Source organism: Ictidomys tridecemlineatus, chromosome 7, assembly GCF_052094955.1.
Source record: "Ictidomys tridecemlineatus isolate mIctTri1 chromosome 7, mIctTri1.hap1, whole genome shotgun sequence".
Taxonomy (NCBI): Eukaryota; Metazoa; Chordata; class Mammalia; order Rodentia; family Sciuridae; genus Ictidomys; species Ictidomys tridecemlineatus.
In genome coordinates this window covers 1,197,244-1,208,833 of record NC_135483.1, presented here as the reverse complement: position 1 = coordinate 1,208,833, position 11,590 = coordinate 1,197,244, and positions in this window count along the sequence as shown.

The following is an 11,590-nucleotide window of genomic DNA, read 5'->3' as shown; positions in this document are numbered from 1 at the left end:
AAAAGCAACCGGTCCACCAACCGGTAAATAAACTGCACCCTGCCCTCCTACCTTGACGTCTTATTGTGAAAGTGTGTTTCCTAACGACAAAACCCTCAAATATCCATAAAGGGATGAGGTTTTCATGTTGATACCGCTGACGATGAAAATCAGGACCGAGTTCTGCCTCCTCCAATGTTGAAGTTTGAAATCCGAGAACCCTCGAGACAAGCATAGAAAGCTAGTTTTATTAGAATAATAATAGACTTCTCCCGTGAAGGAGAAGGGGGCTTTGGACATTTTAGGCTTTCTTTGTTCTCCTGTCCTCTTCCCCCTTATCTCTCCTTCCTGGTTATGTGATGAGAAGCAGATGCCAGGCAAAGGGCCCTACGGAGTAATCCAGGCAGGTGGCAGCCCAGGAGGCATTAATTAACACATATAACTCCTTGCAGCGAGGGACAAGTTACCTTAGCCACGGGTTGGAGCAGGAGTAGGTTATCTTGCTAAGGGCTCTGGAGGCATTAACACTTCAATCCTCCATGGGTGCCTTCAGCTTCCCAGACCCAAACCGGCCTCCATCTTTACAACGGGAATCCCATACTATCTACACTGACTGCCTGTCTTTAATTCTTGCTTCAGTACAACTGAGGGCCCACAGAGCATCAGCAGTGGTAGAGTTTGTAGTGCACATGTCAGGGTGCTCTGGTGAGAGTTTGGCAGTGCTGTTAATACAGATGTCAGTTGAGGCCCTCACGAGCCTTCAAGCAAGCACACTGGCTGGGGAGTGGGGCCTCCAGGGACAGCTGTCAACCTTGTACATGGAAGTGGAGGACTTGTCCTCTGGAAAATGAAGCAGTCTCTAAAAAAAAGCCTCCTACATAATTGGAAGAAAATAAAGACATGATTTGTCTCCATTCCAGAAAATTTTAGCGTTTTACTCTATATTTCAGTAAAATTGCTAATTGTTATTATAATGAAAAGTCACATAATTTGTATTCTGAACAAGACAATAATTAGTTTTTTGTTGTTGTTTTTTCTTTCTGGTACTGGGGATTGAACCCAGGGGTGTTCTACTACTGACCTATATCCTTAGCCTTTTTTATTTATCATTTTGAGACAGTGTTAGAAATACTAGGGTGCTTCAAGGAATCAAAGGCATGCTCCACAATAGCTCAGGAAGGCAAAGAGAAAACCTTACTTCTGCAGAGTGTGCTGTAAGCAAGCACACTGGTGGAGGGAGCTTCTCATTTTGTTCCTAACAGAGCACTGCCCCTTGCTCTGATAGGAGGAGGACAGGAGGAGCTGGGGTGACAATCTATGCATTCGCTAATTTTAAATTTGGGGAGGGCAAGGGGAAGGGCTGTAGTTACAATAGCTAGGATTGGATCATACATCCCAAAGAAGGCTAAAGACTATATTCTGAAAATGGACAACTGGACTTTCTATTCTTAAAACAGGTTCTCCCTAGGTTGCCCAGGTTGGACTGAAACGTGCAATCCTCCTGCCTCAGCCTCCTAAGTTGCTGGGATTACATGCATGCACCTCTGTGCCAAGCTAGACAGCCTTTCTTAACTCATTGTACTTCTTTTTTCTTTATTTTAAAAATTTGGTTCAGTTTGTAGAATTTTTCTCTATCAAGGCAGTAGCATTTGAAAGTGTCAATAAAATCCAAAAAAGTACTTCGATTTCGAAATGAGCTGATGATTTATGTGTATCATATTCCCAGATTGTAACAGATCATATATGATAATTTTTCAGGATTGCAGAAGCTATACCAAACATTTCAATTCCAATTAAAATCACCACCTCCGGGCTGGGATTGTGGCTCAGCGTTAGAGCACTCGCCTAGCACGGGCGGGACCCAGGTTCGATCCTCAGCACCACATAAAAGAAAGGCATTGTGTTGTGTCCGTCTACACCTAAAAAATAAATATTTAAAAATAAATAAATAAAATCACCACGTCCATGGAGTGCTCTTCACCACCTGTCTGTCTGTTGGGCTGCTATAACAAATACCATAACCTGGCTGGCTTAAAGCACAGAAATTCCTCACAGTTCTGGAGGTTGGCAAGTCCAAGAACGAGGTGCCAGTGAGACTCGATGCCTGGGGCGGCCACTTCTGGGTTCATAGGTACCACCTTCTCACTGTGTCCTCACATAGTGAAAGAGGCTGCGAGGTCTCCCTCAACACACACACACTCTCTCTTCTTTCTTTTTAAATCCTTTAAAGACAGAGACTCCTATGTTGCCCAGACTGGTCTCAAATAGTTGGGGCCGCAGGGCGACACCAGCCAGCCCAGTTTCTCAGACCTCTGTTACAGGGACACTACTCTCATTCATCAGGGCAGAGCCAAAGGCCCCACCTCCCTCTGTCACCTTGGGGTTAGGAATTCTGTATAGAAATAAAGGACACAAACATTCAGACCAGGCACTATCTCTTATAGCGATATATGATCACTTTGATGCAGAAAAGGCAAACTGCATCACATTGTCAGGAGAACATTCAAGAAGCTAGGAAAAGAGGAAACCCCCTAACCTGATGAAAAGCCCTCACTGAATATTATACCTAATGGTGGACGACCAAAGCTTCCCCTTAAGATTGGGAATAAGGATCCCATTTCCCCTGAATTTATTCACACTGTTGTAGAAGTTCTAGCCAGAGAAACTTGGTAAGAAAAAGCATTCAAAAGCCTCCAGATTGGAAAGGAAGAGGTAGAGCCATCTCTTCACGGTGACATAGGACATGTAGAAAATTCCAGGATACACAGAGATTGTCACAGCTAAACAACAAATTCATCACAGTGGCAGGGTACAAGATAATACACCAAAATCAATTTATTCCTATACTATAAGGAAAAATCTAAAAAAAAAAACAAAAGGAAATTAAGAAAACAATCAATTTACAATAGCATCAAAAGCAGTAACTTGAACCAAGGAGGTGCGATTTTTGTACACGGAAAACTATAAACGCTGTTGAAAGAAATTTAAAGGGAAAGTCATTCTGTGTCCATGGACTTCAGGACTTCACATTGCTCAGTGGAATGGCATGACGGGATCGACGTTTCTCCCAGATGCCTGGCACAAGGCTCCCAGATCCCTTAAAGTGTCCCTGTGGCCAGGAGCATAGCTGGTCACTAAGGTCCCCTTTAGATCACACCTGAGTGTGTGCTAATGAGGCCACACAGGACAAGCTGAGGGCCATCGGACAGCGCAAGACGAGTGTGTGACTTTCAGCACCACCCATGCACCTCCAGGAAGCTGGTGGCATGGGACTGGAAGTGAAGCTGTATAAAAACTCTTCAAGAGGGCTGGGGTTGGGCTGGGTTCTGGCCCAGTGGTAAAGCACTTGGCTCACACATGTGAGGTACTGGTTTTTGATCCTCAGCACCACAATAAATAAATAAAGATATGTGTCCATCTACAACTAAAAAATATTTTTAAAGGGGGTGGGGCTGGGGATGTGGCTCAGGTGGAAGTGCACTCGCCTGGCATGCATGAGGCACTGGGTTCAATCCTGAGCACCACATAAAAATAAAATTGTCAGAACCCGCTGACAATCTGTAATTCCTGGTACAGCAGAGATGCTTAAGAAAGACACATGCACACACACGCATCAGTAGAAAATGAGCACCGCCTTTACTTTTTTCTCTCCTTCTTTTATACAGCATTGTTAATTAAAACCAGGGAAAAGAAAAAAAACATCCTTTCGGCAGCTTAATCCTTACAAGCATGGATAAAACTTCTCAGGAAAACTTTGTTTATGGTCACAGTGCTCCATATTTCTTATCAATTAACTTGTGATTAGTTATTCCCAGGCAAACACACACACACACATACACACACACATATATAAATTTTACACTCAGCAGAACATTCTTTTATCTTCTTAAGACAGCAACACGGACACAGTTCAAAGAGTTCATACTTTCTCTCTTTTTTTTAATATTTATTTTTTAGTTATCAGTGGACACGCTTGAGCCACATCCCTAGCCCAAGTTCATACTTTCTCACAGAACTCCTTGTTTTGCTAAGCACAGCAAAACTTAACTGTTTGTGTGCGTGAGCACACAGTTCCCCCTTAAGTAACAATGACGGCGGTTGCGCCTGTCTTAGGTTGTGAACCATACTGCAACATTCTTACCCGTCATGGAGGACTTCCACTGATGGAAAAGGAAAGTCTCTGTCTTAGGTTGATACGTGCAGTGATTCATCTTACCCGTCACCGGCAACAATCATCCAAACTGTCGGGGGCGTATGAAGTCACCACAGGAGGACGATGTAAGACAAGTGATCATACAACGACCATCGACACAAACAAGTATAGACATGCCAAGTATCAAAATCACACATAATCCTTTGAACCAGGAAATATTAGGAAGCCGAGAGGTTAACCATGACAATAAGTCTTCATTCCCTTCATATTGTCTGACATTACCAATCATTTCTTTCAAATGATGAATTTCTGTGTCAGTAGGAGCACTGTTATCTGTCAGATTAAAGCAGCACATATTTTTTACTTGAATACATTTTTGTGGTGTAACAATAGTAAATAATCTATAGCAGCTCTATTATCCAAAACTCCTTGTCGTAAAACCTGCTGTTCTTCATTCAACAAGCCTAGAGCAGTAGATGTTCGATTAATGTTCTTTGCCATTGCACATGCCAATTTCATAGCTGTCTTATAAGCTCCTACTGCCAATCCAGGGATCCCCACAAGGGAAAAGGTCAATGCATCAAACTCTGCTTTAGATAATAAGTTTATGTCGTCCTTACAGTCCGATGTTAGTGTAGCCATTCTTCGTAAGCGACGAGAAGGAGTTCAGGAAGCAAATCATCAATGGAGGGAAGGAAAACTGTGAGACGACTAAGCCAGCAACGTGTTCCATGAGTCATATTTGCTGGTAAGAAGTTGAATGTATAAGTGCCACAGGGAAAAAACCAGCCTCTTGGAAGTGGCACATGTCCATAACTTGAAGGAACCGCAAAGGAATTATTACATGCAAAGGAAGGTCCCATAGATCTACATTTAGTTGCACAATTGTGAAGCTCAGCGCAGGTGTCATTATCTGTCACAATAACAGTAGTGGTCATAACGTGAACTGCATTGCGGAGTAGGCGATAAGACGGGGTGCCCCAATTAGAATAATCAGCATAAGTAATAGTTTTATCAAAATTGGAGAAAAAGGTCTTATTTTTTATTTCTTCTGCTGGATGACAGGTAGAAAACAGGAACCCAATACTGCTCCCAGATGGACATCTTGTTTTAGGCAGATATTATCAGTCCCTGCCAATTGAGCCAATCTCAGCCATACACTGGTGTGATTGAAAGAGGCAACTTCCATAGCTCCGAAAAGGAGAAAAAAGGTTAGGGACAGCGTCTATAAAATATAAAACAAACCAAAGAGGTAAGAGCATTCATGATGTAGTTTTAGAAGAGTCAAACAGAATCAAACGAGAAGGAATCCATCGAGGTCCAGGATCATTTTGCGGAAAAACACAGGCAGCTCCTTTTCCCCACATTAATACAGGATCAGGACCCATCCACTGTCCTGTTAAAACATCTTTCCACCTTACAAGTGGATGGGCTGTTTGTCCCTTAGCATGCCATAAGTGATCTGCAGCTGTCAGTTTTGTATTATTTATTTTAAATTTTTTAACTTAGCTGGGTCTAAGTTAAAAAATCTAAAATAAATAATACATGTGCTAGACGAGAGCGGGGACTGCTGTAAAATAAAGATATTTAAAAAATAAAAAAGGAGGGCTGGTATTGTGGCTCTGTGGTGAAGTGCTTGTCTAGCATGTGTGAGCACTGGGTGCAATTGTCAGCACTGCATACAAACAAATAAATAAAATAAAGGTCCATCAGCTATACACACACACACACACACACACACACACACACACACACACTCTTCAATAAGGAACACATGATCTTCTACATTGCTGAACACAGCAAGGAGCTTGGGAGGGTGGATCCCTGGAGAGGGCATGGAATGTCTTGCACCCCCAGCCCTACCCCCATCCTGTCCTATGCATCTCTTCAATTCAGTTGTTCTTGAGTTATATCCTTTACAATGAACTGGTAAATGTCAGTAAAATGCCTTCCTGAAAGTGTTAGTCAGCTTCCCATTACTATAACAAATGCCTGAGACAGTCAATTTGAAAGAGAAAAGGTCTGGTTTGCTTCACATTTTCAGAGAGTCCAGTCCATGACCAGTTGATCTTCTTGCTTTTGGCCTGTGATGGAGCCGCAGGTCATGGAAAGAGCATACAGAGGAACAACTGCTGGTATCATGGCAGCTAGGGAGCAAAGAGAGAAACAGGAAGTGGTCGGCATCCCAATATCCCCTTCAAGACAGGCCCCGATGGCCTCCCTTCCTTTCACCAGGACCCACCTCCCAATAGGGCCAGACACTGGGGACCCAACCACCCTTTAAGACCTGGGCCTTTGAAGGCTCTGATCCCAGCCATGAGCACTGCATTCTGGGAGCCGTTCCAGTACAGTGCCCGTGTTGTACAGGGTCACGGGTCCCCAAGGGCTGCAGGTGCACCCGGTGAGACTGACCCCTTGGCCTGTGGGGTTGCAGTAGCACCGGGGGGTGTCGGAAGGGACTCCATCACTGGACACACAGCTGGTGTCCATGAGCAGTGGGTGGTGTGAGGACAAATCCCACACGTGTGGTGTCAGAGGTGTTGTGAGGGCTGGCGTTGTGACTCAGTGGCAGAGCGATTGCCTCGCACAGGTGAGGCACTGGGTTCTATATATAAACAAAATAAAGATAGTGTGTCCATCTGTAACTAAAAAAATATGCCAATCAGGGGAAGGAAATAAGTAAAATTTAAAAATAACAACATTACTCACTAACAAGACTCATTAAAGGAATAGGAAAAAATGCATAGTAAAAATGTGGCCACAGATCTAGTACGTAGAGGGACAGTTTCCCAGACGGCAGTGCTACTCAGGGCACTATGGACTGAAGACAACCCACACAAAGTTCCAAAGGCCCTGGGGCTGGCGCTGCGGCTCATGGGTAGGGCATTCACTTAGCACAGGTGAGGCACTGGGTTGGATCCTCAGCACCACACAAAAATAAAGTGAATAAACTCATGTGTCCATCTATAACTAAAATAAGAAAGTGAAAAATCACCACGGTCCTCTGTTGAACAATGAAAAAGCCGATCGATGCTCAGGTCCTCTGGCCCACGGAACGCACAGACCACCTCGAAAAGAGACCACATTGGAGAACGCTCCTTTCCCCATCTCAAAACACACCACCCAGCTTCAGCCATCAGAACAGTGCAGCACCGGCTCAGGACAGATGTGGGGACAAACGGCATGGAACCAAAGGTGCAGGAATAAGCTGAGTGATGACGACCTGTGTCCGGGACACGTGAAGGCCTCTTACGACCCCACGCAAAAACAAACAATGCAGATAAAAAAGGGGACAAAAGTGGTACACGCCTGTCCTGCCAGCTCCTTGGAGCCTGACGGAAGGGGGACTGCAAGTTCCAGGCCAGCCTAAGCTACTTAGAGAGGCCCTGTCTCAAAACAGGAAATAGAAGGGCTGAGGGTGTAGATCAGAGGTAGACAGTCCCCGGGTCCAAGCCTCAGTGCACGCACACAAACACACACGCATGCACACACACTCACACACACGCACGCAAACACACACTCGCACACTCACACACGCGCTCACACACACTCACACTCACACGTGCACACACTGTCACACACGCATGCACACTCTCACACACGCATGCACACACACACACACTCTCTCTCACACACCCACACACACACTCACTCACACAAAAGGGGACTGAGAGACATTTCTCCAAAAATAGATAAATGACCAAAGATGGTCCACCTCATTAGTCATCAGGACACTATAGATAAGTCCCAACCACCATGAAACACCCCTGCATACCACTAGGTCAGCTTAATAGCAGCAAAGGAAGTCACAGATGTTGACATACGAAGAAGTTGGGACCCTGGTCCCGTATTTTCCTGGTGGGAATGTAAAACCGTGCAGCTGCTATGGAAGACAGTTGGTTGCTCCTCTACAGGTGGGTACCCAGAACACCTGCCCGAGTGTGTACCTGGACAATGAGGCTTGTCCATGCAGAAGTGTCCACACAGCATCATTCATCATTGTCAGGGGTGGAGACTACTGAGATGGGCAAATGGAGGAGCACAATTTGGGGTTCGGCCCATGGGCATTCCTCCTAAATCACAGGAGCAAAGCCCTGGCAGGTGCAGCAGCATGGGGGACGCAGAACACCAGTCAAAGTGCTAACGTCCACCACCCCAGGCCGCGGAATGTGTGACTCCACTTGACAAACCGGGGGACAGGGAGTAGATGGGTGGCCACCAGGGCTGGGGGGCAGTGGGGGACAGGGAGAACTGCCCGAGGGCACAGAGTCTCTGGCGTGACAGGTGTCTGGAACCAGCGGTGGTGGTGGTCACAGAGCCTGAAGAACCCACGTCCTGAGCCTGGTGTCACGTTCATGCCATGATGATGTCACCTCGGGGAATAAAAGGGCAAACAAAGCCCCAGAGCAACTTCAGACGGGAGGGTGGACCGGAAGGAAGGGCAGGGTGTGTGCAGGTGGGATGCGGCTGGTGTGGGGAGGGAGGGCGAGGCTTCCGGAGAGTTGGACACCTGAGGGATATTGTATTCAATTTTATGTAGAGTTCCCCAAGTGGGCACCCATTGCTTCTGCAATTAAGTCATTGGGGTGTGAGAACATGGCTGAACCCACCCATACCAGGTTTCACCATAGATAGTAACACTTTGAGTGATAACGTGAGCTCTTCAGGACTGCAGAGAATTCAGGGGGCCATCCGTCCACAGAGGCACAGCCCTCCCTCTGCTCCTGGACACATGGTCAACTAACTTTGCCAACAAACTGACTTTCATGCCAACCCGGTATTTTTCCTGGTCTCTGGCTTGTCTTATACATCTTGCATTACAACAGTTGTCACATTACCGTGGAAATATTCACACTCTGCAAACTTTATGGAACAACTGCCAAGAAAAGACTCTGAAGAGAAACGTGCACACTGAGTTTTCAGCCACCCCTGACTCCAGCCAAAGGCAGCTTTTGTGAAAGGCAGTGTAATTGGCTAAAGATCCTGGTGCCTAAAACCAGCAGGGGCTGCGCCTGCCAAGCAGACACGTTAGCATACAGTTCCAACAAATTAGCATCAGAAAATTGTTGGGAAAAGTATAAATGGCAGCGTACCCCAGAGAAAAAACCCCAACATGGCGCCTAAGGACTTCTTCCTACCTTCTTCTTCTCTGCAGTGGCGCGAAAAGTTCCTGCCCTTGTGAACTCTCCCGCCGGCGCCAATTTCAAATCTCACTGGCGGGGAACCTTAGCCCCAATGAGAATTAATTCCTGATATCTGGAAGAACTTGCCAATAAACGGGTGGCCTGCCATTTATCTAAGCCCTACCATCTCCCCTTTAGTTCTATATAAGCACACAGCTTTTGCAATAAAATTGGAATTCTCCCGGCGAAGTGTCTTTGCATGGGGAATTCTTTCAAAAATAAAAAATTTGACCCAGCCAGGCATGCACCATACTTGCAATCCCAGCTACTCTGGAGGCTGAGGCAGGAGGATTACAAATTTGAGGCCAGCCTTGGCAACTTAGACCCTGTCTCAAAATATATTCTTTTTGTCTGGCATATTCGAGGCCCTGGGTTCCATCCCTAGTACTTTTCTGAAACAAGTAAATAACAAAACACACACACACACACACACACACAAAAACCACCCTGGACTAAATGATGATTAGCATTGTAACTTGTGGACCCTCTTTCCACCACAGAGATCTGCCAAGTGCTTGCCCACTGTGGGCAGCCCCTTTTGAGAGTTGTGGCCATTTAGAAAACAACTATGTTGCAAATAAAAAGAAATCTGTCTTTTAAAACTAAATTCTAGTCAGTCACGGTGGCTCCCACCTGTACCCCTGAGGCACGGGAGGCTGAGGCAGAAGGATGGCAAGTTCAAAGCCAGCCTTAGCAATGGGAGGTGCTAAGCAACTCAGTGAGGGGGGACGTGGCAGGGATGTGGCTCAGTGGTCGAGTGCTCCTAGTTCAATCCCCAGTACCCAAGAACAAACAAACAAACAAAATCCCAAAACTAAATTCTGGATGCTTTTGAAACGCCTAAGGTTTGTGGGAGGAAGGGCCGCAGAGACATCAAGTCCAACTGCAGCAGGATGCTCCTCAGGAGGACCAGAACACACGCCTGGTTTCAGGTCTCAGTCTTCCGACTGCAGGGCTGTGGCCTGAGGAAGCGCCCCACTGCGGAGCCCTCAGCCACACCCAGCCCTTTCCCTTTGCTCTTCCTTGTGCCAGAGGCACCCAGGCTGACCTTGAAACTAAGGTCAAGCCATCCTCCTCCCTCTCCTCCAAGGAACTGGGACCACCCCCCCAGGTCTTTGGGGGTATTTTACAAGTTGAGGTTCCACTCTTCCTTTTTATGGGTCTGTCCATAGTGTCTGTGTCTCCCTGGGTCAGCCGTGTCTTTTAGGAAGGTCTCCCTTTGATGTAAGCCAATTCACAGAATTAAATGCAGGCCTTGGTTTAGGAGGAGGGCTCACTGTTGCCCGAGCGGAGCTTGGGCTCCTGGGCTCCAGCAGTCCTCCTACCTCACCTTCCCAGTAGCTGGACGACAGGTGACCACCCGTCAGAACTGAGATGCCCACGTGGACCTGGGGCTGGCATTGTACGGGGCTGCTGTCCCTCCCCGGTGAGTCCTGTGGCGTTCCTCACTGCAGGAGGCAGCCCTGCTCTCCCGCAGCCTGGCCTCCAGCCCTGCCCTTCTCTCTCCCATGGCTGCTCCCAGGGCTTCCCTCTCTGGGTCAGAGAGGCACATGGCACAGGTGTGACTTCTGAACTCGACTTCCGTGCCCCGCCCCTCCCACTGCCCACACTGAGCGGCATCGCCTGGGCCTGGACGTGGCAGGTGCAGTAGATAAGTCTCCCCAGGCCGGCGCTCGAGCCGCAAGGCTTCCCTCCGTGCGCTGATGCTGGTTCCGGGGCCGCCTGGCCAGGCACGCCAAGGCTTTGGTGGCCCTGTGGCAGCTGTGTGGCTTCTCACAAGTACGGTGGCTGCTCCCCACTGTGGATGGTGATATCTGAGCAGGGGCGACAGGTACTGGCAGCTCTGTGGACTCTCTCCTCTCAGGTGTCTCTCTGGTGGGGTCCCAGGTCATCACTCGGGGTACCCTGGGTTCTGTTTCCTGCATCGCTGGGCACCTCCTCCTCTCAAGACTGTCCGGGGTTCTGCCTTGCCGTCCCTGGCGGCCCCGACTCCAGGGGCCTCTCTGTTGACAGTGGTAGGTCCCTTGGGAAGCTCAAAGGTGCTTCTGACCATTTCACTGCAGCTATACGGTCTTTGCTCAGCCTCTGAACGACAAATGAAGTGACAACCAGCATTTTAAGGAAAAACTTTCACTTTCCCGCCCAAGGACCTTTCTGAAGAAGACTCATCACTCCCTCCTACCAACGCACCCTTAACTGCCTGCATGAGGATCCTCCAGGCTCTGATTCCTGAGCTCCCCATGAAAGTCCCAGAACCCCAGCCTGTCCTGCCTCT